Source organism: Hydractinia symbiolongicarpus, chromosome 12, assembly GCF_029227915.1.
Source record: "Hydractinia symbiolongicarpus strain clone_291-10 chromosome 12, HSymV2.1, whole genome shotgun sequence".
NCBI classification, from domain to species: Eukaryota; Metazoa; Cnidaria; class Hydrozoa; order Anthoathecata; family Hydractiniidae; genus Hydractinia; species Hydractinia symbiolongicarpus.
The window spans coordinates 158,803-165,582 of NC_079886.1; the positions used below are offsets into that span (position 1 = coordinate 158,803).

Sequence of the window (6,780 nt, forward strand, 5' to 3'; positions counted from 1 at the left end):
AAATGATTTTACTCCCTGGGTACTTTTTTTGTGTACTTTTGACTGTGCGGGCTGAGTACGGGATTTACGGGAAATCGCGGATTTTCGTTTGCCGGCGATTAAACTTCTTTAATTTAGCGTCTCATCAAAAATGAAAACATTTTTGAAAACTGCAAGTCCCTTGCGTTTTTGTGGTGAAAAAATAATTTAAAAAATCGTTTGGGAAATGAGTTTACTCCCTGAGTAATTTCTTTGTATACTTTTGACTATACGGGCCGAGTACGGGATTTAAAGGAAATCGCGGGTTTTCGTTTGCCGGCGATTAAACTTGTTTTATTTAGCGTCTCATCAAAAATGAAATCATTTTTGAAAACTTTAAGTCTCATGCGTTTTAGTGGTGAAAATATAATTTAAAATATCGTTCGGGAAATGAGTTTACTCCCTGAGTACTTTCTTTGTATACTTTTGACTATACGGGCCGAGTACGGGATTTAAAGGAAATCGCGGGTTTTCGTTTGCCGGCGATTAAACTTCTTTTATTCAGCGTCTCATCAAAAATGAAAGCATTTTGGAAGACTACGAGTCTCATGCGTTTTAGTGGTGAGAAAATAATATAAAAAATCATTCGGGAAATGATTTTACTTCCTGGGTACTTTTTTTGTGTACTTTTGACTGTGCGGGCCGAGTACGGGATTTATGGGAAATCGCGGGTTTTTGTTTGCCGGCGATTAAACTTCTTTAATTTAGCGTTTCATCAAAAATGAAAACATTTTTAAAAACTACAAGTCTCATGCGTTTAAGTGGTGAAAAAATAATTTAAAAAATCGTTTGGGAAATGAGTTTACTCCCTGGGTACTTTCTTTACATACATTCGACTATACGGCCGAGTACGGGATTTACGGGAAATCGCGGGTTTTCGTTTCCCGGCGATTAAACTTCTTTTATTTAGCGTCTCATCAAAAATGAAAACATTTTTGAAAACTACAAGTCCCATGCGTTTTTGTGGTGAAAAAATAATTTAAAAAATCGTTTGGGAAATGAGTTTACTCCCTGGGTACTTTCTTTATATACATTCGACTATACGGGCCGAGTACGGGATTTACGGGAAATCGCGGGTTTTCGTTTGCCGGAGATTAAACTTCTTTTATTTAGCGTCTCATCAAAAATGAAAACATTTTTGAAAACTACAAGTCCCATGCGTTTTTGTGGTGAAAAAATAATTTAAAAAATCGTTCGGGAAATAAGTTTACTCACAGGGTACTTTCTTTGTATACATTCGACTATAGGGGCCAAGCCCGGGATTTACAGGAAATCGCGGGTTTTCGTTTGCCGGCAATTAAACTTCTTTTATTCAGCGTCTCATCAAAAATGAAAGCATTTTGGAAGACTACAAGTCTCATGCGTTTTAGTGGTGAAAAAATAATTTAAAAAATCATTCGGGAAATGATTTTACTCCCTGGGTACTTTTTTTGTGTACTTTTGACTGTGCGGGCCGAGTACGGGATTTACGGAAAATCGCGGGTTTTCGTTTGCCGGCGATTAAACTTCTTTAATTTAGCGTTTTATCAAAAATGAAAACATTTTTGAAAACTACAAGTCTCATGCGTTTAAGTGGTGAAAAAATAATTTAAAAAATCGTTTGGGAAATGAGTTTACTCCCTGGGTACTTTCTTTGTATACTTTTGACTATGCGGGCCGAGTACGGGATTTACAGGAAATCGCGGGTTTTCGTTTGCCGGCGATTAAACTTCTTTTATTCAGCGTCTCATCAAAAATGAAAGCATTTTGGAAGACTACAAGTCTCATGCGTTTTAGTGGTGAAAAAATAATTTAAAAAATCATTCGGGAAATGATTTTACACCCTGGGTACTTTTTTGTGTACTCTTGACTGTGCGGCCGAGTACGGGATTTACGGGAAATCGCGGGTTTTCGTTTGCCGGCGATTAAACTTCTTTAATTTAGCGTTTCATCAAAAATGAAAATATTTTTGAAAACTACAAGTCCCATGCGTTTATGTGGTGAAAAAATAATTTAAAAAATCGTTCGGGCAATGAGTTTACTCACTGGGTACTTTTTTGGTATACTTTTGACTATACGGGCCGAGTACGGGATTTACGGGAAATCGCGGGTTTTCGTTTGCCGGCGATTAAACTTCTTTTATTTAGCGTCTCATCAAAAATGAAAACATTTTTGAAAACTACAAGTCCCATGCGTTTTTGTGGTGAAAAAATAATTTAAAAAATCGTTCGGGAAATGAGTTTACTCACTGGGTACTTTTTTTGTATACTTTTGACTATACGGGCCGAGTACGGGATTTACAGAAAATCGCGGGTTTTCGTTTGCCGGCGATTAAACTTCTTTTATTTAGCGTCTCATCAAAAATGAAAACATTTTTGAAAACTACAAGTCTCATGCGTTTTAGTGGTGAAAAAATAATTTAAAAAATCATTCGGAAAATCAGTTTACTCCCTGGGTACTTTTTTGTGTACTTTTGACTATACGGGCCGAGTACGGGATTTACGGGAAATCGCGGGTTTTCGTTTGCCGGCGATTAAACTTCTTTTATTCAGCGTCTCATCAAAAATGAAAACATTTTTGAAAACTACAAGTCTCATGCGTTTTAGTGGTGAAAAAATAATTTAAAAAATCGTTCGGGAAATGAGTTTACTCCCTGGGTACTTTCTTTGCATACTTTTGATTATACGGGTCGTGTTTGGGATTTACGGGAGATCGCGGGTTTTCGTTTGCCGGCGATTAAAGTTGTTTTATTTAGCGTCTCATCAAAAATGAAAACATTTTTGAAAACTTTAAGTCTCATGCGTTTTAGTGGTGAAAATATAATTTAAAATATTGTTCGGGAAATGAGTTTACTCCCTGATTACTTTCTTTGTATACTTTTGACTATACGGGCCGACTACGGGATTTACGGGAAATCGCGGGTTTTTGTTTGCCGGCGATTAAACTTCCTTTATTTAGCGTCTTCTCAAAAATGAAAACATTTTTGAAAACTACAAGTCTCATGCGTTTTAGTGGTGAAAAAATAATTTAAAAAATCGTTCGGGAAATGAGTTTACTCCCTGGGTACTTTCTTTGTATACTTTTGACTATACGGGCCGAGTACGGGATTTACGGGAAATCGCAGGTTTTCGTTTGCCGGCGATTAAACTTCTTTTATTTAGCGTCTCATCAAAAATGAAAACATTTTTGAAAACTACAAGTCTCATGCGTTTTAGTGGTGAAAAAATAATTTAAAAAATCGTTCTGAAAATGAGTTTACTCACAGGGTACTTTCTTTGTATACATTCGACTATAGGGGCCAAGCCCGGGATTTACAGGAAATCGCGGGTTTTCGTTTGCCGGCGATTAAACTTCTTTTATTCAGCGTCTCATCAAAAATGAAAGCATTTTGAAAGACTGCAAGTCTCATGCGTTTTAGTGGTGAAAAAATAATTTAAAAAATCATTCGGGAAATGATTTTACACCCTGGGTACTTTTTTTGTGTACTCTTGACTGTGCGGGCCGAGTACGGGATTTACGGGAAATCGCAGGTTTTCGTTTGCCGGCGATTAAACTTCTTTAATTTAGCGTTTCATCAAAAATGAAAATATTTTTGAAACCTACAAGTCCCATGCGTTTATGTGGTGAAAAAATAATTTAAAAAAACCGTTCGGGAAATGAGTTTACTCACTGGGTACTTTTTTGGTATACTTTTGACTATACGGGCCGAGTACGGGATTTACGGGAAATCGCGGGTTTTCGTTTGCCGGCGATTAAACTTCTTTTATTTAGCGTCTCATCAAAAATAAAAACATTTTTGAAAACTACAAGTCCCATGCGTTTTTGTGGTGAAAAAATAATTTAAAAAATCGTTCGGGAAATGAGTTTACTCACTGGGTACTTTTTTTGTATACTTTTGACTATACGGGCCGAGTACGGGATTTACGGAAAATCGCGGGTTTTCGTTTGCCGGCGATTAAACTTCTTTTATTTAGCGTCTCATCAAAAATGAAAACATTTTTGAAAACTACAAGTCTCATGCGTTTTAGTGGTGAAAAAATAATTTAAAAAATCATTCGGAAAATCAGTTTACTCCCTGGGTACTTTTTTTGTGTACTTTTGACAATACGGGCCGAGTACGGGATTTACGGGAAATCGCGGGTTTTCGTTTGCCGGCGATTAAAGTTGTTTTATTTAGCGTCTCATCAAAAATGAAAACATTTTTGAAAACTTTAAGTCTCATGCGTTTTAGTGGTGAAAATATAATTTAAAATATCGTTCGGGAAATGAGTTTACTCCCTGATTACTTTCTTTGTATACTTTTGACTATACGGGCCGACTACGGGATTTACGGGAAATCGCGGGTTTTTGTTTGCCGGCGATTCAACTTCCTTTATTTAGCGTCTTCTCAAAAATGAAAACATTTTTGAAAACTACAAGTCTCATGCGTTTTAGTGGTGAAAAAATAATTTAAAAAATCGTTCGGGAAATAAGTTTACTCCCTAGGTACTTTCTTTGTATACTTTTGACTATACGGGCCGAGTACGGGATTTACGGGAAATCGCAGGTTTTCGTTTGCCGGCGATTAAACTTCTTTTATTTAGAGTCTCATCAAAAATGAAAACATTTTTGAAAACTACAAGTCTTAGTGGTGAAAAAATAATTTAAAAAATCGTTCGGGAATTGAGTTTACTCCCTGGGTACTTTCTTTGCATACTTTTGATTATACGGGTCGTGTTTGGGATTTACGGGAGATCGCGGGTTTTCGTTTGCCGGCGATTAAAGTTGTTTTATTTAGCGTCTCATCAAAAATGAAACCATTTTTGAAAACTTTAAGTCTCATGCGTTTTAGTGGTGAAAATATAATTTAAAATATCGTTCGGGAAATGAGTTTACTCCCTGATTACTTTCTTTGTATACTTTTGACTATACGGGCCGACTACGGGATTTACGGGAAATCGCGGGTTTTTGTTTGCCGGCGATTAAACTTCCTTTATTTAGCGTCTTCTCAAAAATGAAAACATTTTTGAAAACTACAAGTCTCATGCGTTTTAGTGGTGAAAAAATAATTTAAAAAATCGTTCGGGAAATGAGTTTACTCCCTGGGTACTTTCTTTGTATACTTTTGACTATACGGGCCGAGTACGGGATTTACGGGAAATCGCAGGTTTTCGTTTGCCGGCGATTAAACTTCTTTTATTTAGCGTCTCATCAAAAATGAAAACATTTTTGAAAACTACAAGTCTCATGCGTTTTATTGGTGAAAAAATAATTTAAAAAATCGTTCGGGAAATGAGTTTACTCCCTGGGTACTTTCTTTGTATACTTTTGACTATACGGGCCGAGTACGGGATTTACGGGAAATCGCGGGTTTTCGTTTGGCGGCGATTAAACTTCTTTTATTTAGCGTCTCATCAAAAATGAAAACATTTTTGAAAACTACAAGTCTCATGCGTTTTAGTGGTGAAAAAATAATTTAAAAAATCGTTCGGGAAATGAGTTTACTCATTGAGTACTTTATTTGTATACTTTTGACTATACGGGCCGATTACCGGATTTACGGGAAATCGCGGGTTTTCGTTTGCCGACGATTAAACTTCTTTTATTCAGCGTCTCATCAAAAATGAAAACATTTTTGAAAACTACAAGTCTCATGCGTTTTAGTGGTGAAAAAATAATTTAAAAAATCGTTCGGGAAATGAGTTTACTCCCTGGGTATTTTCTTTGCATACTTTTGATTATACGGGTCGTGTTGGATTTACGGGAGATCGCGGGTTTTCGTTTGCCGGCGATTAAACTTCTTTTATTTAGCGTCTCATCCAAAATGAAAACATTTTTGAAAACTTTAAGTCTCATGCGTTTTAGTGGTGAAAATATAATTTAAAATATCGTTCGGGAAATGAGTTTACCCCCTGATTACTTTCTTTGTATACTTTTGACTATACGGGCCGACTACGGGATTTACGGGAAATCGCGGGTTTTTGTTTGCCGGCGATTAAACTTCCTTTATTTAGCGTCTTCTCAAAAATGAAAACATTTTTGAAAACTACAAGTCTCATGCGTTTTAGTGGTGAAAAAATAATTTAAAAAATCGTTCGGGAAATAAGTTTACTCCCTGGGTACTTTCTTTGTATACTTTTGACTATACGGGCCGAGTACGGGATTTACGGGAAATCGCAGGTTTTCGTTTGCCGGCGATTAAACTTCTTTTATTTAGAGTCTCATCAAAAATGAAAACATTTTTGAAAACTACAAGTCTTAGTGGTGAAAAAATAATTTAAAAAATCGTTCGGGAATTGAGTTTACTCCCTGGGTACTTTCTTTGCATACTTTTGATTATACGGGTCGTGTTTGGGATTTACGGGAGATCGCGGGTTTTCGTTTGCCGGCGATTAAAGTTGTTTTATTTAGCGTCTCATCAAAAATGAAAACATTTTTGAAAACTTTAAGTCTCATGCGTTTTAGTGGTGAAAATATAATTTAAAATATCGTTCGAGAAATGAGTTTACTCCCTGATTACTTTCTTTGTATACTTTTGACTATACGGGCCGACTACGGGATTTACGGGAAATCGCGGGTTTTTGTTTGCCGGCGATTAAACTTCCTTTATTTAGCGTCTTCTCAAAAATGAAAACATTTTTGAAAACTACAAGTCTCATGCGTTTTAGTGGTGAAAAAATAATTTAAAAAATCGTTCGGGAAATGAGTTTACTCCCTGGGTACTTTCTTTGTATACTTTTGACTATACGGGCCGAGTACGGGATTTACGGGAAATCGCAGGTTTTCGTTTGCCGGCGATTAAAC

The 6,780-nt window shown here is 36.4% G+C and overlaps 1 long non-coding RNA gene across 1 annotated transcript; it reads right to left on the reverse strand.

Moving 5' to 3' along the window:
- Positions 1–705: 705 nt before the first annotated feature.
- On the reverse strand, positions 706–6,502 carry LOC130622444 (uncharacterized). The gene is made up of 2 exons (XR_008981078.1): positions 3,471–6,502; positions 706–1,848 (listed from the first exon to the last, which is right to left on the reverse strand). It is a non-coding gene; the product is annotated as an uncharacterized LOC130622444 (long non-coding RNA).
- Between the last annotated feature and the right edge of the window lie 278 nt (positions 6,503–6,780).